Genomic DNA, 26,778 nt, shown 5'->3' on the forward strand with positions numbered 1-26,778 from the left:
TATTAACATTGTCAACTTTTCCTAAATCATGACATCTAAATAATGAAAATGAATATGGCTATCTCCTGGGTTGTTGCGCCGTGTAGCGTGGTAAAACTTTACGGACATTTCAGAGGTGCTTGCTCCTTCCATCATCAGAGCGATAAGTTACAGCAGTCTTCATACCTCGCCGCCGAATAAACAACAAATCTCACAAAACAATGAGAACTTCTTGTCAGTTTACCGCTCATTCTGCATGTTGGTCATAACATCAACCTTCCCAAATGAATACGCATCAGACATTCCAATTTTTATAGATTTTGTATTTCATTAAACATCAAAATATTTATTTGATGCACGTAGAATAACTGGTATGGCACTAAAATATTTCGCAAAACTTATTTTAATCCTGTTCATTCTAAATATCCCCTAAAGCTCACAGACTTAATTACTACAAAAATGTCGTTTGCTGTTAAACAACTTACAAAGCTTTAGCTTTCTGAAATTACAAATTCAATCTGTTTTTAAAACATACGGTTGCTGGGTTTGAAGCGGTCTTCATTACATTCCTGGCTTAGTTTCTTCCTGAACGCAATTTGTATTGCTGTATCAAATTGTTTTGTCAAAATACCCAACGTTCTAACTGATTCTATAGTTTTCATGCAATAAAGTTAATAATTATTCGGCTCGAAAGAACGTTCCCGCCTTTATGAGATTAGAAGATTTATTAGTATGATTTTGTAGCCCAAAACAGAACCCCCATTATCAGTCAGATGAACCCAGTTTAACACACTGTCACATCCTGTTACTTCATGATCCATCTTAATATTGTCTTTCCATCTCCCCACTGAACTCTCTTCTCTTAAAAGTATTAATTTCTCATTTTTCCCATGCATGCTGCATGTTCTACTAATCTCATTTTCCTGGTCGTTATCGCCTTAATAATGTTCAATGAAGATTGCGAATTATTAAGCTATTCATTACGTTTCTTATTCTGTTATTTCTTCGGTAAAAATATTCTCCCCATCATTTTATTCTGAACTACATTTAATACTAATCAGTGCTTAAGTTGATGGATCAGACTACGATTCCGGATTTTTTAGAGTCTAGCCTCCAAGTATAAAGTGGGAAAACAATATCCAATACGAAAACACCGAAACGTGGCAACACGGTTAAGCAGGTGAGTCGATTGGTATTATGGACCTAAGGACAGAGATTTGCTGTAGAAAAGCTTCCCTCGAAAACTTGAAAGAATTGTCCAGGAAAACGGGCTCAGAAATATGGGATGAGGAAAGTGGCACAGATAGAGACATTTGACAGCTGAGATGAATTCTACCCCACATGACAGAAGCAAATCTGGTAGGTAACCCCCTCGCCATCATCCCTGCTACCACGAGGGCAAAACTAACTGTCGGCAGTCTGTGTAGTGTTTGTGTGAGTTCAGTCTATTTAAAGCAAACGATGACAGCTTGGGAGGAGGGGCAGAGAGGTTTATGTATTGACTAACTACTTCTGGAGGGAATGACATTAATAGGCAGACAGCTATTAAGCATTGTAAACTAGTCCCTTGCACAGCACAGAAAAAAGAAAAAAAAGTGTTTTGTGTTTGGTTAAAACTTTCAGGCCGTGTGTTATTTTGACAGAATTGAAAAATTACAGGTCAAAGCTAACTGGTGTTAAAATAGCTTAGTAACAATACAATGCAATACAATAGTTCGACTGCAGGCTTTTTTCAACACGTTCATATATAGTTGGGCCGGTCCCGAACCAATACTCATGGCTGTAGACGAATCAGAAATTGGCTTTTATTTTAACAACTTATGTACGATACATTTATTGACATCAAATGATATACATGCTGACTACATCACAATCATCAACCATAATCATGTTTATCATCATCGATTAGATGTATTGGCAGGCCCAATAGAAAAATAAAAGCTGTTAATTTTTATGTTGACGAGGATCACCTTAAGTATTATTATGTCCTTAAAATGTAACATTTAATTCCTCGTAAAAACTCCACGGCGGGAAGTTTAATCCAAGCCTGTAAATAGCATTTTAGAAACTTCCTCATAAAATGACGTAGGAGGTGCGATCGGAAAATTTCAAGACTATGTCAATAGCGGGCGAACCGGATGTAGTACGAGCTTCTGCCGCTAGGGGGTGCGGCCTACATTCATAATAAATCAGTGTGCGAGCCGGCATCATCGAATTAGCATTTGTTTCTTAGTTACGGGCGTTTTGGTAGTGCATTACACCGACCCTCCTGCGATTTCGGAATGGCTTGTGCATCAAATTTTGCTAAAGACTCGCCAAAACGGCTACGGAAACCTATGAAATGCTAAAGCAAGCATTTGGAGAGTCCGAAATGGGTCGTTCACAAACTTTTGTGTGGCATTCACGTTTTAAAAATGGCCGAACCTCTGTCGATGATGACGAGCGTTCTGGACGACCATCTTCGAGCACAACGCCCGAAAATGTTACGAAGATTCGGCAGGCCATTTACGAAGATCGACGTCGTACCATCAACGACTTGTGCGACATTGTTGGGATAGGCTATGGGACCTGTCAGCTGATTCTAAAGGAAGAACTCCACATGCGACGTATCATGACAACGCGCCAGCGCACACCGCCCTCAAAGTTCGGCAGTTTTTGGCCTCAAACACCATGGCCGTCATCCCGCATCCTCCTTATTCGCCGTGTGACTTCTTCCTCTTCCCAAAGATGAAAATTCAGCTAAAGGGAAGGAGATTTGAGACGACAGAAGAGATTCAGGCAGAATCGCAGATGGTGCTTGACAGGCTGACAAAGAAAGATTTCCAGGGATGCTTCCAGGCTTGGCAGCGGCGCTGGGATCGTTGTGTTCACTCCCAGGGGAACTACTTCGAGGGTGATGGATGAATTTAATACCTGAGATAAGTGTACGGGTTTTTATAGGCGCAGTCTTGAAACTTTCCGATCGCACCTCGTACATGGGGAATAACGTCTTTTATATTTCATTCACGACGCTCTGTTTTAATTTAATGTTCGTGTCTAAGAATGGAGAGACAACACCTCTGCAGACATTAGTGGTATTTTTGTAACATTCTTCCAGTCACCAACCTCCAGTTTGAGGCAGGATTAGACCTTGGGTTAGCATCTGTGCACATATTACACTTTGCAGTTTAGGTGAGTTGGGTAAATCCTTAGGAGAATATCCTGAGAGAGAAAGTATTAGCTTACACCTATGCTACGAAAACAGACATGGCGACCGCTAGCAAAACTGGTCGTGTATGGATCCTGTAATAGCTTTCAATTTAATAAACCATTTTTAACATCGCTTTGGCACTCGAAAGGACGGTGCTCTTGCTTCACTGGCTGCAGTAACTTTGTTGGAGGTCTTTATGACAAAATACTACTCGCCTTCTGCTGCCGTTATTTAAACGGCAGATGCAATGAAACCTCAGGAGCGACAACTGAAACTGAAGCCGCGTGTAATTTAACTCCTGAAGTTGGTCGTGATTAAAGGCAGCATATTACCGACCTGCTGTCTCAAGCAGCAATTTGTGGCTAAAGTGCCCTGTCCCTTCAAAGCACGGCGATAACTATATATGTGCCACCTGCTGTAACTTTCAATAATTTCATTTTGCTGATATTGTGCGTTTCATATTATTCTCAGAAAGTAGTAGATTATTTCCCTGAACGACATTTGCCAAAAGAACTTTCTCATTGAAACGCGTTGTGTTTTCTTTGAGGTACGAACTGTTTTCAAATATCATTCAGGTGACGTTCGTGTTGAAAAGGTTGAGCCATCTGAACTTTCATTCAATCTATGTCTGCTTGAAATAAATACATCGATTTTTAAAGTTCTTCCGCTGTCGAATATTTTTCAATAGACCACGTCCATTTCCCCTTGATATCCTGTCCATGTACTATTCCTGTCACATTCCACACGTAATAAACTTTTAGTCAGTACAGGCGTTTGATCAGAATGCAGGGTGTAGATCCTCTAAGAACGGTAGTGCCTTTCGCCAGTTCCCGCCGTCATGTTAGAAAAATACTATTTGTATAAACAATTATATTTTTTTACAATCTGGACGGGTTCATAAATCCGCTTTGTCCTTTAACATTTTCCATGCTGTATTTATTAAAATTAACCTTAATTTTCCGTGGCAAAATATAGTCCTGTAACCTAAGTCATGCGTCATATGCATCCACGTCAGGTGAACTAGTTTCCCAAACCAAAATTTTGCTAAATAATCAAATTGTTCCCTTACAAGTAAACGTTTGTCTTTGAATCTCTTGTTACCATCTCTGGATGTGGAAGGTCCGTGCGAATATACTGAATAAGCAGTCACCGACAGACAACAAAGGGCGATCCTCAAGTCTGAAAGGTCTAACAACTTTTTACCTTTCAGAAATAGAACTTGACATGTTCTTGTGAACATAGCAACGATCGTAGGATGTCTGTCATCTGGGTTGCATACGCGGCACTACAAACCAGGAGACAGCCATCTTCATGGCAATGATCCTTCGGATTTAATAAAGAGCGGTGTATTTCTGGAATTGTACAGGGACTATTAGTGTCTCCAAAAGAACTCTGCTCCGTGAAGTTAGTAAACTTGTGTACGTCTAGTCGAAAAATTTCCGATCCAATCTCGCATGGGGTTGAACGGTGGCGTCACCTGGAGCGCTGCAAATAAAGAAGGTAATGTGATACCAACCAGTGCCAGAGAAAATCAGTGTTCGCCTCGCCGGTATAAATCACTGCCCCAAATTTGAATGTACACGGTTCAACTCGTCTATTATATACTTGAAACAACAATGAGACGGCTCCACGCTGTGACCTCCCTCTACCCCCCCACCCCCCACCCCGCAAGCCAGACCCAACACATAAAAACTCCCAACATGTTGCTGGCCCTCACAGGGGGTAATGCGATACGATATTCCCTACCGAAGCTCACAAAATTTGTCGTCTACAACGTAGATGGACCGTATGCATCACTGACTACAAATTCGGTATTTCGTGATACGGCGTCTGATAAAGGGAAATTGCGGGAGACTTCTGAGGTAGTCCGGGAACTGTTGGCCATCTCTCCTTCTAGCCATGGAAATCATATCTTTCATTATAATATTAATGTGTGGCTGGTTACAAGAGATTCACTTTATTGGCTCTAATGACCATTTAACAACGCGCAATTTCTGATTTTCCGTCGTGTGGAATGATGCATTAAAGTAGGGAAATGCTAACTACCATTTATTCAAAATATTCGCGTATCTTATCTGAAAGCCTGAAGATTTAAACAAAACAAAATTAATCTATTTGTTATAAATAATTAGAGCATTATTCCAAATATAAGTAATTATCTTTAAATATTAACAAATACAAATATTATAATGAAATTAGAAGAAGAATAAATTATGGGACTTCTACTTTAGTCCAAAGCTGTCATGGTGAGGTACCGTCTAACTCTATAAGTAGTCCTCCTTAAGAAGCTAGCTAGTCAAGAATTACCTGGCTTTTATGGAAACCGAATTTTCATTATCATGTTCACAGACCCCATCACTGGTCCAATTCGGAGCCAGATGAATCCATTCCACACCCTCACCCCATAAGCTTGTGGTGTGTGGGCCTTCGAGTCGAACGCACAAACCAGCGAAGAGAATAATCTTTGTCCCTTCGAAAGTCGAACCCAGGTTATCGAGGTCATTAGAAAGGTTCCTGGCTGAGCTCAAATCAGGCCACGGAACTTCGCACATACTCCTATCCACTTCCTGAAGTAGCCGTGGTGTGCGTCGTTTCGTCCACAGATCCAACAGCAATGAAGTTCTGTGCAGTGGGCCACATAAGTCTGTAGCACTCTCACTTCTCACAACTTCAAATAATTAATGAAGAAGTGTGCCCAAGATGGCGGCAGTAATAAAACCCTAATCATCTGTTGATCGTATCATGAATAGTTGAATCATCCTTGTATTAATCCTGCATAGGCATGTGGGTGATTAAAACCTGTGCAGTTGATTAATTAGTTTGATAATAATAATTAGAAGTCATGTGACCATTTATTATTTATTATTGTGGGATGGCAATAAACATTACCATAAGAAGAAGAACTTATTTGAGGCCTGAACTAATGGAAAAATATTTTATCTTGCAACATATCTATCGGCAATGAAAATTGTAATTTTTCTGTGAAGCACAAATTAATTTTGAAAATTAAGTTATTTTTGTTTGTTATATTGTTGCACCTGGAGTCACAAAAATAATACCGCGATCCGCACAAGATTCGAGTGCCATGGCACGGAACATCCGTCTAATTTGTCAAACTTGGTTAACATGTAGATTCCTTTAATTCGAACGCACGTTTACAATATCCTATCTTTAACAACCGCAAGTACTAGCAGAGTGATTGTGTTATCACAATCATGACATCATAAAACAGAAGAGCATCACTTCGCATAGAGACGCCAACCTGCCACCCGCTGGACAAAGATGAACGAGCCTCAACTAATGGGTTACCTTGTTCCCCTCGCCGCCGTCTAAATCGTATCTCCTGCCACCGGCTTGTTCTACCAAAAGACAAAGAACTTCCAAATGCTTTCCTTTTGTAATGAAAATCCAGAATCTCATCATGAGATTATTACTGTTACAATTCTCTGTGCCGGTATTTGTTGGTGCGTTGTGTGTTTGGATTAATTTAAGACACGTTCGATTAATACCACTAACAACTTGACAATTGTCAATCGGAAAATACACGACTTTAATTTGGTTCTCTCAAGCAGAATGAGAAGAACAAGAAATTCCTACAAATTAATTTTCTGCGGTAAGTGATGATTGAATTCTGGCACGCCACGTTCATATGGTTGTGTGACATTATTAAATCTACACAGCCTAATCCTTCAGATTCGTAAAATGTCGACTAAGACTCTTGAGCCATTGAAATACAAAGACGTCGGAAGATTTGGTTTCGTATGCTTGATATATGCAAATATGTGATGATGGGTTTATTTTGTAGAAAATAAGGCTTGAAATACTTTCTACAAAAGAAATTATAACGTTAACATGTCCATACTTTGAACTTTTACAAAAGAAACAACATACGTCCATAGCTTCTGACATGTAAATAAATCTTCTAGTCTAATTTTGGCAAAAACATTAAAATATATACAGTGACAGTTTAGTAGTGGGTTATTCGGGGCTTGCTTGCCTTGCCTTAAGGAATGGAGCGCAGTAGATTCTCCTTCAAGCAACATTCAAGACTCATCGATAGGGAGAACAGTCTGTAAAGCTGCACACAGGAATGGATCAATCCACTTCTGCATGACAAATAGCTTTCCTGCTGTCCCGATGGCGGTGTCGCCTGGATACAGGCGTCGCAACATGCAAGGGGTAGGAGGAGTGACGCGGGATATCAGTGCGCAAACGTTTCATCTAGGTGTATGGTGTTCCGTATTGAGTTATAAAAGACGGATAATACCGAAGTATTCAGTCCGTACCGCAAATGAAACGCAAAGCGTCACAATTACAGAGATAAAATGTTTAATGCTATTTATACAAATAATCATTGTTTACTCTAATAATAGTGTATGAAGTCGTGTTTTGGATTTGTCTGCTTTAGGAAAGGGTTAGTGTCAGGATCATATGAACACATCCACCATCCAATCGGCTATAAATTTTGATAAACTATAGTTCGTTGGGTGGTCCTGCTACACGTTGTAAGATTAACGTGTCATTTAACAGGGTTCGGCATATATGCCTAAATTAAAGAAATGTAACTCCATTTTAGTAATACCCAGAAGCCTCTGTAAACACTCCGGGGCTTTAAAAAATAATGATGACGGAAGAGATTTTCTCGTACATATGTTCCTTCGTAACTGAGAACATAAAAAACAGGGCCTTTATCTAGACCTGCTATTTATCGGTACATCACATGTAGGTTCTTCAGAATATTTTTATAAATTAGGGTCCAAATAATACCGTATTGATCATTGTTTTATTTACACTGATAGAGTAATGTTAATCTGTTAATACTTTAACGCCTCTGGGTTCTGTAAAACATGACATTCTGTTTTACACACAGAAGGTCCGTTGTTCAGAATCCTAACCTCCACATTCACTTACCACAGAAATATCTCAGGGTAGCAATTTAGCCACTGCCTCTTGCATTCTTAATCTGTACGCCTTATAATTACAGCTGTGTATTATCAAAATTATCTCTGAATACAAATCAGCTATCAGGTTATGTCATTTGTAGATTTGGTGTTATACATCGTTTACATGTGAAATAAAGCATGGCGTCAGTTTTATAAATTTCGAAAACACGTGACTTTTTAAAATTCACTTGTTAATCTGATGTACGCGTAAAATAAACTGTCGTGTTTATATGCATCCTGGATACAGTGAAGAAAAAGCATTGCTCGCAAAGCGATATTATTTGTGAAACGTAATTGAAACCGCATCGATACCAAAAATAACTTTTCGAACTTTGAAAGCTTTTTCTGTGATGTTTCAGATTCTGCTTTTTTATATTCTTTCTATGTTTACGCATCCTATTAAAACTATAAAATTCTGATCAAATTCTTATTCATATTTCGTTTTACTATCCATACACACAATTTATATTCTGATATTACAACACATTTTGTTATTGGCGGAATAAAAAACGCACAATGTGACTACGTGATACAAGGCATCCTCTTTATTCAATATTACACACAGCGTGAATTAGATTCATACACCAAATCTGATTAAGGTCCCGCTAAATACAGATCCAAACACCATACGGCGCTGCAGTCAGTAAAGGCAAATAGTGTAACATCCAGCCAGCAGGAAGCGCACTCAGCAGTGACGAGCACGCCGGGAAATTAATTTGTATCCACTCGCAACGTGTATTTTAATTACGTGTCGTATTGTGACGCTTTAATCTGATGGCGTATGCAGCTTCCACGTGACCTTCGCTGCTCAATAGGCATTTGTCTGCTCATCTATTGCCACGTTCCCTCAAGGCAGTGAAAGAAAACCTTCCTTACACCTTAATGTTGTTTATGAGTAAGTCGATCAAACCTGTTAATTATTCCGTTAATTTCGTGACCACTAATTACAGCCCTGCCTTGTTTTTCTAATTTTTACAGCACTTTAAGGAGTACAGCACAGTGGCGCAATGCCACTTTCTTTTATGTTATTTTCCAATTCGTTGTTTATTAATCAACCTATCACTCGTCGCTATAGGCCTATTGTCTGAGCTAATGATAGCGTAGTTAAATGAACAATAAATACTTAAAATAATTAATACATGAGCGCTGTATTGCTTTCAGGAGGCTTTACTTTCTGGTGGTAGAACCTCAAGCATTAACTCTATTAATAGATCCTATTAAGGCCCGCCATTTGGAACGATCCTGAACCAGTTCAATCCACTTCATATTCTTAGAAACCATCCCTCTAAGATTCACCTGAATGTTACATTTCTCTGTCTTGTGCAAGGCCGTTTTCCAATAGGTTTTTTATGGAAATTCTGTATTCATTTTATGTATTTTTATCCGTTCTACCTAACCATGATATCATGGGCTAGTATCCTTAATTTCTCCATTTTTAGAATATTAAGTGGTATGTGTAAATCAACCATTCCTTGCAATTATTGTATTAAATTGAACATTCATTCTGCTTGAAACCAATTTTTTCAGAAAAATCAAATTTCATAAGTTTGTAACTAATTTTATTCTCTCAAAGTATGACACCATATTTCTAAACATAATGGTAGAGAACAACTAGTGGAAATATATGTCGAAGTTGGTCTTCTGGGATGTAACGACGTGTGGACTTTAATGTAGATGCCAACGTTTCAGAAGAACGCACTGTCTCCATCTCCAGGGCTGAAGCTATGGAGGCAGCATGTTTTTACGTTGGTAAATACATACTATCTGCCTATCTATCTATCTATAAGAGAACATGGCGTTACAACCCAGATGACGAAATCGAAATTTTCACAGCCCTGAAAACTTCAAATATTTCTCATAAGCTCCACTTCACCATTTGCAAAGCAGAGTTTTAACACTAACCGTTGTTGAACTGAACACAAATTAAATAAATATATTTACACCATTAAAATCTGAGATGTTTTCTTACAGAAGTAACTAGTGTAGGAATAATTTCAATGTACTTTAGTGCCAAGAATTAGGCCTATAATTGTGTGTTAGAATATTATAAAACAGATTTTGAGCCTTATGTAATACTTACAGATAAATTAACTTCTTTCTTCGTGCTCGTCCTAGACTATCGCAATAGCTGACAAATCATTTTCAGTTCGTTGTTGAAAGAGTTGCAAACGAAATTAGTTTCTTATTGATAGATCAGTGCTTCTTCTTATGTTATAATGGGACAGATTGGGGCGTGGCAATAGCAATATGGCGGACAGAAACTGCTACTGTCCTGGTCCTCTCTCTCACTTACCTCCAGCATCTCCATCTCAGCTCCTCCCACCTTTTTTATCCCTTCCCCTTACCCCACAAGCTGCATCCTCCGTCGCCCTTCTCAAGTTGTCTCATCTCTTGCACGGAACGTCTCGGAATACGTCGCGATTCCTTCCTGGCTTCAGCCGTCGTGCAGTGCCCTCTCTTTCTGCTTGTTATTAGACTTTTTTCTAACAAGATTTCTTTTACCCGTCGCCAATAATAAAAATCCGTCACTTCTACAAGTTTTCTTCAGATAAAAAGAAAATTCAATACGTTAAGTTGCTCTCAAATGTCTCTGTAAAGTAATTTACTTCCTTTAAAACGCTGCGTATTGTGATATATTACACATTAATCAGTTCAAGCCTCTAGGATTAGTTGCCTAGCGTAATAACACTGATCGGTGGATGACGTTTAACCGGTAATTAATCATTTGACTGAAGTGATGTCTTACATGGTAAGCTATCAGATTAAAGGCCACATATTTAAATTGTCTGTGCCTTATATTTATTCATAGGCTATTTAACTGCCAAGTCTATGCAGTTACTTATGTTTCTCTGTGTGCAGTGAGTTAACTGATTCTCAAGTTAGTAAGGGTTATTTTTAGTCGAGTTTGCAACCTTACGGAACATGTAATATAAATCGGACTTTCAAGAGATGTGACATTGGAGAATTTTGTTAAATTATTTTCAGGTTCATGAAATGTATGTCGTTGAATGAGGAAAGATAGTCATGAACTACTAGTAGGTATAAAAGGAATTGTTATCGCCATACGAACGCGCTCGGTAATATTTTAAGTTTGAAAAAGGTAAACTACTCTAAAAGTACACTTATCTGTCTGTGGTATTCTACTTGAGGTTTCTTGAATATTGTGTACCTGAGATCCCTGTCACATAAATTAAGTAATAAGGCCCTAAAGTAATAATGACCCATGTTCTTGCCGCTTTTATGGCATACATGCAATTACATTATCATGCTTTTCAATATACGCTTACTTACATTAACTATTACGTACATAGCCCACTTTTCCATTTTTTGTACTTTTAACTGCATCGTGTTAACTGCTCACCTGAAACAAAAGAAAGGATAATTAGTTATTATTGCAGTTTAATTGGTCCTGTATATAATACGAGCAAGTATTTGTAATGCCTTTTTGATATACTGTATGTCATTTGATCAAGATTCATTATTGAAAAAAGAACCATCACTTTCTCTTAAAGGCCTACACGTCAGATTAGCTTTAGTAGGAACACGACTGTCTTCTGGGTTGTTGCGTCGTGTAATCTAGTAGACTACCGACGTTTCATAATTGCACACTAGCTCCACAACCAGCACGATAATGCAGATGTGAGACTCTACAGAATTGAGGATCATGACTGATGAATAGATTAGAAATTTTAAGGAAACAATCGTGACTAAGACTCGAACTCGGTACTTCTGGTTAAAAATCTATAGAGCCGCCATAGTTCTGTCAGTGTGTCTAGTGACAATCACCACAATTTTAACGACAGAGTTGGTATAATCTTTGGAGATTCGTCCACCCACGCTCGTAACTCGAGAGGTTTCTTTTGACAGTGAGTGATTTTGGGTGGGTCGGCTGAGGGGAATAATCACGAGCGTGAATCTTTCCGAGATGGAGTTTTCCTCCATGCATCCATCGCCTTCAACACATGGACAGTGCCACCGAAACGTCGGCAGTACAGTGTACATCTACAGGATTTACATCGAAGTACTGATACCGGCATAACGCTTCGAGAACTTCTACATTTCCTTCCGTATTTCTTCGTTTTATTGTTAATTTTCTGTTTTTCCTGCTTCGTCTTCTGTTATATTGATTCTTTGCTTGTCCTCCTGTCTTCCTTTTCCTTTCATTCGCTTGTGATCGTCTTGCTAGCCACAGCTCCCTTGCTCATCCATCAGCGGTTCATAACATGAGAATGCTGACGTCACGTGGCATTGTTGGCTAATGAGTGACATCAGTAACGCATCAACACGTTGTTACGTTGTGTTACCTGCGAGCAGAACCAAACAAATTGAAGAGGTGAGCGAGCGGTCTTCTTGGATTAATGAAGTGACCAGTCCGAGGAATTTGTAACGCGAAGTAACGCGATTGCTACAAGCAACAGCCATCTTTCACAGACGGCAGCTTTGTTGTTTTTGTTATGTCGTTGTGGTTTCGCTCTGCGTGTAATTTAATTTTTATTTTCCGCAGATTATCTTGCTTTGTTCACCAGGAAGCCGGTGTGAATATTGGCAATGACAGGATGTACTGATTGAATTTTTCTGCGGTGTTTGTTCGGTATTTCAGACGACTGGATTCCAGAAATATTTAGTATTAATTCATAGCTTATTTCTTTATTCTTATATGTGATCATAACATTTGTAGTTGTTTTACTGGAGACCTTTGTTCAGTGGGAGGACCCCAGTTCAATTCCCGGTCGCAAGGCCGAAGTTTGAACTAAGGTTTGTGCATTGTTTCACAGCAATATCTAGTTAGTGCGTAAACAGTTATGCAAATATACGCGGCAGGTCTACGTCCTGATCAGTTCGAGGATGATACCTTAAAATGTACTTTTACAGTAATCTTCTCGTTTGATCAGGGGTGAAACTGTCGGTGGTGCAAAGCTTCGTGGCCCCATGGGTTTCGAGGTCCATCAGAGTTAGACTAAATTAATAATTTATGCATCGCGAATATAAAATGAAATATTTATTTTTGATCTTAATTTTTCCTATCCCACTTAACGATATTAGTCTAGCCTCTTTTAGTTGGGTGAATGTCTACTTCTTCCCACGACCGTCACTTCAGCCCTGAAAATGGAAACAGTTTGTTTCTTCGAAACGTTGGTTTTACCAATATGTCTACACTGCGTCATTACCCAAGATCGTCGTATTTACAGCCGTGAGAAATTCAGATCTCATGACCGTCCACTTTTCAATGAAGCCTCTTGTCAATTAAGATAATATTTCAATTTAAATTTAACTGCAGTTATTGCATCCACTCCCTCCTTTAATAGACTGAGGTGTACATTATTTCATTACATCAAACTGAGTTCTCTTTCCCAGCTAAACTCAACAGGAAGAGAAAACCGTCGCAGGGGAGAGGTGCGCCAGGCGTCGCGAAAACTCCCCACCCACTCCACCCCACTTCATCAATTTTTCATGTAACAACGAGAACGCAGGCGCCGTAAAGTGGACTACATATACAAGTAAAACAAAGTAACAAAGTGTAAACCCCTAGGCTATGCTTCCCTTTCTACCAGATTATATCACAACGTACAAGAATGACGAGAGAAGATCATAAATTAGTTTTTTTTTCACTTGTTCTTCTTCTCCTTTCCTTTTTCCCTTGACGCATGCAAACGTATTGGAGTTAATTTTCTGGTTGATTAGAGTTAATCCAATTGTTACTCAAGTAGCAATCCAATAACGGTAGTGAGAGTCAGAATAGGTGGAGAGGGTGTAATGTTGAGATGGTTGGGAACAAAATAGACCCACGAGTTACTGGTGACAGATGGCAGGGTTGGCGTTCTACGCAGATTGCAAATGAAATATTTTTATATGCAAAACTGTTCTTTTGAAAGTCGTCCATGGTATAAATTTTAAATTTATAAAATTAAAGCTTTTCTTAAGCTGGATTCTGTGTCGCGAAAGTGACTCGATGAATTTCGATTAAATACGGCACATCAAAAGTTAACAGGCGAATACTTTTTGATATAAATATTTAATGATCTGGAGGAATAATAATTCCTAAACTGTGTGATTAGCTGGCTAATAATGTGACTAGCTAGGCAGTAACACGTATGTAGCCTGTGCAACAGACGTCAAGGAAAATGGAGTATCAGCTCAATTGGAAAGAATTAGGTAGTACACATTCATGCTACATTTTTCATCGGAAATCTCTGCATGATTAAATGAGATTTGCAGCTTCCTTTTAGTATTTTCAATGATTATAAATCATTCTATCATGTAGCTAAATTTCTTCTCACGTTTTAATCATCAAGGTCACATCGGTTTCCATGCAGTCAACAGTTATTCATTCCGTAACAAGTTTTCAAGGTCAATGTTAATCCCCCAGTGTACTCCTAATAACCGGCTTCTGTCATAGCCAGCAGGTCTCTAGCACAGAAGTGAGTAGTTCATGTTACATCAGATTTTATTATTAGAGACTTAATAAGGTTATATTAACTTATTTTTAATAATGCCCGGACTGAACACAAGGAAATTAAACAGAGAGGAGTTCAGTTATATCTATAGTCAACAAATATGTGCATTTAACACACGAAGCGTAAGAAATTAATTACAGTGCCTGAATTTGAACTTCAGAAATATGTAACTGTCCATTGCGTGTATGAGGCTACAAGATATGGGTGTTTTCATCATGCGCAAAAGATAATTCGAATTATACCTAGCATTTCTCCCTGAATATTTATTGACGACAAAAATATGAACTGTAAAAGAATAAAATATGCCGGTGAGACAAGAAATATCCTGAAGCTGTGTGTGGGTCCAAATACCTGAACTTCACGTTCGTAAGATACACCTCAGATAAAATGTCTAACATTATTTTGCTTAATGAGTTGTAACCGATAGAACAAAGGTTGAACAATACCTTTGTCAGAGAGTTTAGATTTGAAAAGAAAACTCTTCCCAGGCAGTAAATCCTGTAACCAGAAAGGAAAAATAAACTCGCCTTTATCGTGAGAAAAGTGTCATGATACATGTGTAATTGAAGTTCAATTTTTCTTAAAGTTTCTGTGCTGCATTGTCTGAAACTTTGTAGTCTTAAGCCCACTTCATTCCAGCTTCCGGAGTTTCTTCGCAGTTCACTGCGCACTAGGCTTGCATTATGTGATGTGTATCGAAATGCCTGTATATTCATGTATCGAGTACTTATTACAGATCAAAACAGGGGTAGAGAAAGTTCTTTTGCAGAAATATTCCCATATTTATCTGTTCCTATAGATACCCTGTGATTACAATATTTCTTAGAACATTCATGGCTTCAACGTAAAGACAAAATTACGAGCGACATCTAGTCTATATACAAGTATTTACAAACTAAAAGTAACATATATACTAAATAGATGTAGCTGTCCTCTAGTCATTACGAAGGGTCCGTTATTTGTCTATCCCTTCTATGAAATATAATGAAAAAATATAATCAGCAGCAAAGTGACACAGACATATGTGCACAGAAACCACTTTTATATCTCAAATTGGAGTTTCGAAATAATAAGAATATTAATTTTGTTTCGTCACTTTCAAAAAACATATCACGAAACTGTCAAGGTTCTACAGTGACTTACAGGGTTTTGATAATTATCACTACTTTGACGTGTGTTAGTGGAGTTTTTAAATAGTAAGTGACATTAAACGTGTAGTTTAAAATATGACAAGTCAAAAATGTATTTTATTTATTTTCTTCCATCTTTTTTATAGAAAATATATCATAAGGTAGTATATTTGCGTCATATTGTGAATTAGGTTAATATTTTAATGTTTTCCGTCAAATCACAATTTTAATAAGATAATAAAATATAAAATATTTAAAATATCATTTCACGTTCCGCATCGAATGATCGATTTACAAATTGGAACGTCTCTTACGACATGTTTCGGTTATATTTAACCGTCCTCAGGTATAAATTAGATTGGTAAATTTAAAACTCGAATTACAATCATATAAAAAAACAATACCTTCGTTCTAATATATAAGAATAATCTGATAAGAACATTTCAATAAACTGCATAACATTGTAAATGATTGTAATTCGAGTTTTAAATTTACGGAAAACATTAAAATAGAAAATATATTGTAGTTACTTAAAATTTAGTATTGTGCACCTTCGTTTGCAAATAGTTCCACTTTTACTGCTGTCAACATCAAATTAGACCAGAGTCACAACTTGGCCACCCCTTGATCTTCGTAGTCGGAAAGCACAGTAGCTAAACGTGTAACTTCTCCATCAATGTATTATTGTTATAGTACCAGAACGCTAAAATAGGGGTTTAAATTAGATCTTGATATTTTGACCGGCGCAGAACAAGTGGCTGGGCTCTATTGCACGCCTTGTGAAGTACTTTAGACCCTGAGTTAACATAGCTCGAGGGTGATCGAGTGCTTTCAGACTCAACCGGCAATTGATTTACTGCACCAACTCCATTTAGCTCCTGTATTATCAACTTAACAATAATGAAGTATGAACTTCAAAAAACCTTTGTTCTTTTCTGAATGGTCTTTTATATACATTTTGTCGTTCCTTATAAGTGTATATAACAAAGTTCTTTCTGCAAAAGTTTATTGTTTTAGTCTGTTTTATAGAAATCATCAGAAGTCAATGAGCTACAGACCAATTTCATTTAAGAATGATCATAAGTATGGAACGAAACGACTAATATTTAATGCTACAAGCTTTATTACACTCTCAACATGAGGCTAAAATATTGCACATTCTTTGCTATGTACCGCTGTATGCGAACACGTAATGACAAAGCTATAACTGTTCGCCTGCATTACCAAAACTACTCAACCCATCTGTATTAAATTTGGTATTAAAGGTATAATTTGAAACAAGTAGCATAATTTTATTCTTTTCATTGGCCCACTATAATCCCTACTTTGCAGGAAGCTAAATCTACATTTTTTATTGTCTCAAAAATGGCTCATCGTTAAACAAAGTTAATGAATCAGATAAGTTATGCCTAAATTATTAACAACGATCATATAGCACTTTTCGATGTGATTAATATTTAACGAAAACAAGAATACTCTGCAGGGTACTGTCTGTCTAAGCGGAGAATTGACTCGACCTTCAAATAGAAGTACACATCTGGGTAGGAGCACAGCGACATAGAATCATCAGCTGACTCTCATTCTTGTATCTTTTTTATTTCATACTTTATACAGTATTTAGTGTATTGGTTGGGTCACTATTAACACATTCATAGTTTTAAATGGCATACTGATTGCTCCAGCAGTGGGGCAAATTTTGGTAAGGTGTAAGTTCTTTTAGAACAGCATTCAACATGACGGCTTCAAGGTCGAGCCAGTACTCCGCTGAGGCAGGCAGTAATTAGCTCTGCAACAGTAAATTTGTTTGAGAATTAAATGAACATTAGGGCCAGGAAGGGTAGTGAAATCGCAAATAATACATGAAAATATGTTTGTTATAAGTTTTTGCACATGTTATCACCGTTGTGCATTTACACAAGGATGACGGAAACCTAAAAAGTTGCAAAGCTTCGATTACGTGTCTTCTCGTTACCTTAAATTGGTCATTATAAAAAAAATACACTAGACATTCCATTAAAAAAATTCGCGGAGCTGTTGTAATTATTAGTAAGTTGAGGCAGGAGACATTGAGTACTACAAATGTTTATTAATGTAAAACTTTTTGTATTTATTTAATTAATCACCGTAGCCGGTATTTTATGTATAAATGAAATAATTAATAATTAACTAATGACTTTTGAAGTTTTTAAAGCTATGAAGATGTCTGTGGCGAACTATTGGCGTCGCAACCCAGTGGATCGCCACACACAATAATTAATTGTTTGGGAGTTTAACACATCTAATCTTCAGCCGCTTTAGGCAAATCTTATAAAGTACCTGTTTCCCATGTTTGAATTGGCATGGTAAGATATTTATAACAGTTGCAAACGAAAAAAGTGAAGGACGGTACACAAGGAATTGCATCCAGTTTTTTTTCTTTACTCTCGGCAAGAATTCTAATTTGTTCTGTAATCTACTTTACATGAGAGACGCAAAAGAAAGCAGGCGGACAAGTCTGACGCTGACTGGTTCAGTTCTCACCACGTGACAGCCACCCGCCGTCTTGTTTCAATCATGCACTAGTGCAGTTAATACAAATTCAGTGTCTGCCCTCTTTATTTATTGATGTCCCAATCTTCTCTGGTCCATATCATCTGCTTCTTTCGAGTAACTTCGTTTCCAGAAAGAGAATAGAAAATTTTACAGCATTGTTCATTAACTCCTCCCCTTAAAAGCGTTAAGGAGATAGACTATATATACGTATATATAGGATGGAGAAGGGATAACAGCCCCTGATCTCAATATTTTAACGAGACTCTGTATGTTGACCTTTTCTATATCTCTCACACTATTACATAAAAGTTACAAATAGGGGTAAAAAAAAACAACCCCAGGACCAGGATTATATCTCCCCTTTAAGCAAAGTTAAACTGAACTGAAGGCGTCAGTTGTAAGCCGGTCAACTCCCCCGGTCCCCGAAGCTGCAGAGGGTTCAAAATCTCTACTTCAAACACTCTTGCTACATGCAGATCATTCGTTGTGAATCACAAATTCTTCCCTGTTCGACAAAGGCAGAGCGAGCGAACATGTTTGAATGGTTGATTGATTATGTTACTAGTCGATATGAGGACAGGGACCCGGAACCGGTGCAGTAAGGCGAACGAGACGAAATTCTTACGTCGATAGAATGAATTACTCTTTGGTTTCTTAGCCGCGACGAGTTCCTGAACTTTAGAGCAGGTTTTACGACACAAATAATTATCAAAAACTGATTTGACGCCACATGGGAACGGTTTAGTCACTATTTCAATAGCCGCATTCACTAATGTTGCTAAATAGACGACGACAAAAACCTGGCAGAGATTCAATTCTTATTCAGCTGGTATTAACCGTTCCGAATCCGTGACTACGAATTTTGAATGTTGAGTGTGGGTGTTAGCTGTAATAACAGGGATAGACGCAAGTTAGGTGAAAACGGAAGATGCCAATGTTGTTTCGCCCAGGTTTTGATCCGAGGTAAGAAAAGAACGGTGTGGATCACCGTCTGCACTTTCCAGGAGGCAGACACTGGACGGGCGAGCGCGTGCCGTTTGAGACATCCGTGGTCTGAATCCTACGACCATTAGTAATAAATGTGGTTCTAATTTATTCAAGCAATGAACTTGCCAGTTGCCCAGATGGCGTCTAATGATAGGCTATTAATGAACTATAAATTGAAAAGGACACGGAAGGGAACGGTCGTGACGTAACTTAAGGTATGCCGCGACAATTCTCTGAAGGGACTGAGGAAAACCACTAAAACGTCAGTCGGTACAGCCGATCGGCGAACCGCGATTTGATCACTCAGCCTCCAGATGTGAATGAAGAGTGCTAACCACTTAACAGATAAGTTCGGTGTCAAGAAAGCCCCTCGTATAAAACAAACACTGGAATTGTTTGCTGTAATCTGAAACCAGATATCATCCTTACGAATTTGCTTTCTAAGAATTTTAATGGGAGATCTCTTGACACAGTAGTGGACATCTTAATTTAGGGTGAGACAAATGGCTGTGTACAAAAGTGAATTATGTGAAATATCGAGCGGGGTTTGATCCCCGAGATGGGCAAAGGATTTTTCCTCTAGCCTCTGCGTCCAGACCGGATCTGGGGTCCACCCAGCCTTCTATCCAATGGGTACCGGGGACCCTTCCGTGGGTAAAGTGCGGCCAGAGCGTGACGCTGACTATTCTCCCCTACTTAGTGCCGAGTGTAGGAGTTACACCGCCTCTATCCTAAGCGAAGTACATGGTGTGTAGCGGGACACCTTTGTTCTTTTACTTTTGTAGAGGGAAAACATCGTCGGTGACTAAGAAGTACATTGAGATAATATTAAAATGCAAATTGTAGAAATGAATTATTGGATTGAGTTGATTCAGCGTGGAACCCGGCAACTTCCTGATTTTGTTATGTCTATAATATTTAGCCTTTATAAAAATAGTGGAATTCCTTGAATAATCGAGCACGTGCTGGCCTTATTTATGCTAAAGGATTTATTTAGCATGCTCAGATGACAATTAAACGATATGCACTCATTTAATTACACTGATTATTCAGTGTGAATGCGAGTGATCAACTTCAGAACCTAAATTTGAGGGCAGGGTACACCACGTGTAGCTCTGGTTAGCATTGAAGCCATTATATTGTGCAACCTACTTTCTACACTTCTCGCATCAAAGGGCTGAGAAATGCAATATGATTCAGGAGGAGGAGTCAAACCCAGGAATCCTGAATGCAGGATAAGTGTTGATCTATTACGTTTGGTTCTGCAAACACAGGAAGCTGTAAGATTCTTCTATTGTGTTAGGCCCCACAATGAAACGCGACCTATTATTCGGAGCATCGTAATTTTCTGAAGTTATGGGAGATTGTTATAGAAATGGCGACCCAAACGCATACAGCTACTTGAGTAATTTGTACACGCAATTACAGGATGGTCTCCATCAGTTTTCTTTCTGCCTTAGTAGAAACCATGAACCGTACACAATGCGTTCCGACGAGAAATTGTTTATCCACGGAGAGAGGGTGGGGGGTCATCTAAACAGAAAATCGCGAAAAGAATAGACCCGTCCTGGCATCCCCCTGTTTCACCCTCGCATTGTACGTTGTCTCCATCCCTTCTATGGCTGAATTAGGTTCCACGGGCATGCCATATGAGTCTGAGGTTCTCAAACTGTGGTCAACGTAACCAGAGTCTCCGTGGGTTATATTAGGATTTATGACCATTCTAAAGTTTTCAGAATTTAGTCATTGTATTCAGAGGCAACTTTAATTGAGTCAGGTTGTACGGTCATGTTCTGGCTATCAGAATTGTATTCACAGGCTCCTTGTTTACATTAATTTAAATTTTATGTTTCTGGTACTTTAATTATTCACTTTGACAGAATTTAATTTGCACTAAATTAATTTCGTACATATTTGAATACAATATGAAATAAAGATGTTAGAAACGAATTACAAATATTTTTCGTAAATTAAAAGAGTGCAGTATTTTAAATAAAAATGGATGAAACAAGTGTGTAGGAGCATTGAATGAAACATCGATTTTCAGAATTAGGTGCCAGTTACTGTTAATCTGAACCTTGGGTCAATATATACCCAAATCCTAGATTCTTTTTAATCCTGATCCTACACTTTTACGACTTCTGACCTCTCTGTTTTTACCCACGTTTCAAGTAATGTAATTCTGCTCTTTCAGTTATGTTTCTAATTGTGTTGTAGCAGTGATCTGAAATTGTGTCTTCTGATCTCTGCATAATACCCTTACATCAAATTATTCGTCTCCTGAAACTGGTCCCTGAATCTCCCAGATAGGCTCAGCGATTGTACGAATGATCCTGGACAAAATCGCCCTCACAATTAGTCGGTTTCTCGCTACGTGAGGGTCTAATAGCCTATTATTGAACGCGGTGCCACAAAAGGATTAATTGAGCCGAGCTAATACTAGAAGGCGGGGCAGAGGGTGGTCGAATCTCCTACTGTAGTAACGCGAGACGACCAGAAGAAACTTGATGCCACCCCATTCTTTTTACATACACGCTGGGGCGAGCTGATTCAGTTCGTTGTTCTTCCACATGGCTTGCTCTCTTTTCGGCAGATAATTTGCTTTAAAACCCGTGGTATAGTCACGGATCTCAAAAATGATAACTTTTGCATATGTATTGGTTAAAATAAGTAGTTGCAGTTAAGAAACGTAATATTCTGTTAGAATCATTGTTAAGAGCATTTCTGTTAAAGACAAGGGAACGGTTATCGCTTGAGATACGTGGGTAGTCTTCGTAAATTGTTAAGAGACTCAATTCTTTGAGAACCATTTTGATGCATTAGTTCTTAAATATACACCTAGGTTTCAAGAACGGTATCTTAACTCCAGGTTTCCCGACTAAAATTTCGTATATATTTCTCATCTTGGAGAATAATATCTAATGACCACCACAAACACGAAGACGGTATCAGAACCAACTCCGGAACGTCCTCTACATCAAATGTGCCACATATAATGACTAATTCATAGCACATCTTTCGGTCCATGATTGTAGATACTGGAAACAGATGGAAATGAGTTTTAGCTAAGCGCTCTTCTCGTTTTATCTCTGAGACAAGACTTTCCAGTTACTGATTACAGGCCTGAACACGGTAGGGTAGACCGCAAAACCAGTTTGGACATCGTGGCGAAAAGAAAAAGTACATTTCCTTGCAGGGAATCGAACCACGATCTTTTAGTCCATAACAAGGCATATAATTGAGCTGTCAGGCCAGTGAGGCGGAGAGCGAGGTAATGATGTCTTTGACAGGGTACTCCATCAAATTCACACGTATGGACGTGATGACAGACTACGGTAGTGATTCATGTAGGAGGAAAAAAGAAATAATATAGCAGCAATTGATGCCATGTCAATGTACTTTTTATGTAGTCATACTATGACGAGACTACTTACATTGAAAGGCTATTATTATAAAGAACAATTTGCTCACGCCAGAGCCCAAATTGCGCCGTGTGAATACATGACGGGGATATGCTCTAGTCGACTTCTTTTTAAAATAAATGGAAGAGGTTTGTGAGATCTTGGGTGGTGTATTTCAACACTGACAAAGCGCTCTGCACGGTTGAACTCACTTGGAAGGTTTGTACATTACAGTAACTGAAGAATGATAATGACTTTAATAAGCTTATTCATCATGTGTGTTAAGTAAGGTAAACGTACGATATATACGTACATATTGTGATAGAAGGACTTATCTGTTTTCTTTGTGTAAGTAACTTTGACAACAGAGACCTCTTACAGCTTCATCTAATACAAAACATTTGTTTAGAGAAAGGAAATAGCATTTAGCTTAAGCTTTTGTTCTGCTTAATTTACTCTTTAATTCACATATTTCCCATTCTGTTGTCCCTTTCATTCGTAAGATATTATCACCATACACTACTGTCTTTTGTTTCAACGCTGATAGACTTTGCAGATAACAAAATTAAGAATCCTTTTTTGGTGAATGGTTATAATAATTAATTTTTATCGATTCTTAGGCTGTTCATATTTTAACTGCAGAACATTTACAGCGTCAGAGAGAAAAATTCCTGTTTGATAAATAGACAAGGATTTTGGGGAGATTAGATCGTGGCTTATTTTACAGCACTATCATATAATTTCCAGTGGATAATGAGGGAACCTCCCCCAAGAGTATCCGGTAATGCAACCGAGATTGTAACACAGTACCTCGCTAATATTAATGTAGAGAATGTCCGATGCATGAAGGTACTGGGAGTAACTGATAAAGTGATTAAATCTGTTGTGGCAGTGTTACCAACGCTGTTGTGATTAATATATTAATTCGGAAAAGTCAAGGAGTTGTGATAATTTAAAATTCATTGAAGACTTGTCGAAAATGTGAGGTTTCAATAAATAAATCACAACTTCCGTACGAAACTGAAATAAAGTGTGATTTAAAAGTTAACCGTGTTACAGAAGTTACTTAAGCTTTATTTCACTTTAACATTAAAGTCGCCGTTTTTCATCATGACCCTCATTTTGGCACGTCTTTATCTTATTTCAAGCTACCATGGCACCTAAACATTTCAAAATTTGATCCCTGTTAGCGGGACTTCGTTTTCTCAAAGTACCGACAAATTTTTGCGTGTTTCTTCTGAATCACCCTGTGTGTTACCTCTGAGTCGTGAATAGGGCAGGCAAATAACGTAATTGGGAATGTAAATAAATGTAATAAAGTAAGTAAATAAATGTGAAGGTGTGGAGAGTTACATTGGTCTGATACAGACTATAACTATACATAAACCGGACCAGCGTCAAATCCTGTCAAAATCCGTCGAGTTGTTTCGAAGATGGAACGTGTAGACAAAGGGATGGACACGTTCACTACATTCAAAGATTGCACAATTGTCTGTGAAAATACCTTACCAAAGGTGAAACTGAACGTAGTGTCCTTTAGTATAAGAACTCACGACCCAAAGTGATGGAATGAAACTCTCGGGCCGTAGTGTATTAACCACAGCTGTGAATAATACAGTGCTCTTGTTATTGTCAGCCAGGTCTGGTTTACTCAGCGGACGAGGAGATACAGACCCTAACAATCGATACCAGTCCTTTTTGTTGGCACTGTCGCCTGTCTCACGGCGACGTCTTAAGGAAAGACGCATCTTACATTTATTGACGGCAAGTTAAAAGAAAGAAAACAGGCTTCCCATCGTTACGCCAGTTTTTGTAATATCTTGTTAATAATTCATCGTGTTTCTTGAGTTATTAAGACTGCTTCAGTCAATAGAATTGGTTTCTAAGAATTAGTTTATCCAACACAACTTCTACACTCTGAGAAGGTCCTTGTCTATACGCCGTATATAAAACATTGACTGCAAATCAACACTGTAGCAGGTATAACGGAGCAAAGTAATCCAAATTGCTGACAGTCGCTCAGCTGGTCAAGAAATTCTCCTTTCCGGAACCAGGAACTTCGTTACCGTTATACGCCACTGGCCACTATTCTTAGTCAGATTAATGCAGTGCTTATTTAACTCTATGTTTTTCAAAGATCCGTCTTGAATATTATTGTACCCTCCGTGCGTAGGTCTTATGCTTTCAGGCAAAAATTGTGTACTTATTTCTCAAGTTCCCATGAATGTTATGTGTCCAGTAAATACATATGTTAAATTTTAGCGCAATAATTAATATAATAGTTTGTAACTAGATACCTAGAATGTAACACAAAGTAGAAGCTCATCAGTTTTTACTGCAATAAAATTCAATTATACAATGGAAGACAGTTTAATGTTTTGTAGCTCTAGAGTTGAAATGCAAACGGAAGTCTTTTTTATTATAGGCTCGTGAGAATAAATAATTTTTGTCAGAAACAGACAACTTTAGAGATATGGGAGTAGATGGAAGGTTAATATTAAAATGGATCTTAGATGAGATACGACGATGTAACCTAAATTCATCTAAGTTAAGGACAGGAATTATCGGCGAACCTTCTCGAAGACTAATGAATTTTCGGGTTGTATAGACGGTGGGAAATTCTTGTACTATCTGAGCGATTGTTAGCTTCAGAAGAACCAGGCAAATCCATTTAGTTATACGAATATACGTACGCGTGATGTAATAGGATCTATTAATACATTGTGCAGGTAAACCATGTCTGCCTGTTTCATGTTTGAACATAATAGTCTTGTTTCTCTTAAAACAGAATTATGATTCGGACGCTGCAGGTGTTCTTGAGAGTCGAATGATATGAACGGGTGATTATGTACTGTGAATTGAACAGAATGGACAAGGGCGCATCGTGGCCTATTTCAAGCCGCTAGTCTGTGAATCACTTTCAACTACTGAGGAATGCGAAGGACGAACTCCATTGGGGTAACCGGCAGAGATTCAAACTAGGTTATTTCTGAATAGAAATCACACATTTTATTCTTTTACTTTCCTGTTCTTCGACTTGTGTTATGATTGTTTGTTTTGTAGATATTTTACGTTTGTGATAATTTACTCTCTGTTGTATTTTAATTCTTGGTTCTGAAGTTCGACGTTTTCTGTCCGATTTATACATTAAAACTAGCATAGGCATTTGTGGGGAAGAAATTAATTCTCCAAACCTTAGTATTGACAGAAACTACCTTAATAAGTGCAAAGCCTTTGATAAATTATTAACAGACATGTTATTGAAATTGTGAAGTGGAATAAATGAACGAACTCGTCCTACTCTGTTTTCCTCCTTTTGACTTGTCTTTAACACATGTTTTTCTAGTCAGTGTTACAGGTAAACTGAAGAATAGGTAATGCCTCTGTAGCTTCTGGTGTTTGTTATGTATAATAAGAGTAATTCTGGACACTTTTTATTTAGCCTGTTTCCCGGAAGTAAAAAACGCTTTTCTCACAAGGCTGTCTGCGCTCTTTATTACCGACACAGCGTAATTGTGAGCTATTCAGCTTAATTACGTCGTAAAGTAAGATAAATTTGGCATGTCTGTTGATGGAAGAATCAATCGAAGGGAATACATATCGAAATCTTGGCGAAGAAGAATTGAAAGTCCACACAAGGGAAAAGGAAATAAGTGATTTTTACTACAGTAACTCCTGTCTAAAACGGAACGTATTAGACAAGAGTCAGTCATTGCCGGGAAATATTTCTTGCAGCGACAAAGCAGGCTCACAGTAAAAATTAATGTATAGTATGTAGAAAAATGCAAAGTGAAAGGAAAATTAACAATGAAGTGTCAAATATTCTTCATCAATATTTATTGTTATCTGCAAATAAGTTTCGTTTCGTGCATTACTCTAAAATTTATTTGAGCAGAAAGTTTCAAATCAGACGCGGGAAAGAAGGAGACTTGACGGTCGACGCAAAATGAGCAGAATACTCTAGACACACGTTTATCAACCTATGGTACGCGTACCACTTGTGGTACGCGGACTAAGTACGAAAATCAAAAGATAATATTAACATAAATAAGTTTTCCCTGAACGCATTTGGTTAGTGTTACAATTTAGTGTGTTAAATTATAATTAGTGGTACGCCAGCGAAAAATGGTGAGAACCCCTGCTCTAGACAGAAAATCAAAG

At 38.1% G+C, this 26,778-nt stretch overlaps 1 protein-coding gene and 1 long non-coding RNA gene across 2 annotated transcripts in view; one reads left to right on the forward strand and one right to left on the reverse strand.

The window, feature by feature from the left end:
* Window positions 1–26,778, forward strand: part of LOC110832187 (uncharacterized) — a 240,552-nt gene that overhangs the window by 195,527 nt on the left and 18,247 nt on the right. The gene's annotated exons all lie outside the window — the stretch shown is intronic.
* The window catches only part of Optix (optix), a 107,699-nt gene that overhangs the window by 20,170 nt on the left and 60,751 nt on the right, over window positions 1–26,778 (reverse strand). The window lies entirely within an intron of this gene.

This window comes from Zootermopsis nevadensis, unplaced genomic scaffold (assembly GCF_977971745.1).
Source record: "Zootermopsis nevadensis isolate Lab colony 2312 unplaced genomic scaffold, Znev_1.0 Znev_ptg000002l, whole genome shotgun sequence".
In the NCBI taxonomy this organism is placed as follows: Eukaryota; Metazoa; Arthropoda; class Insecta; order Blattodea; family Termopsidae; genus Zootermopsis; species Zootermopsis nevadensis.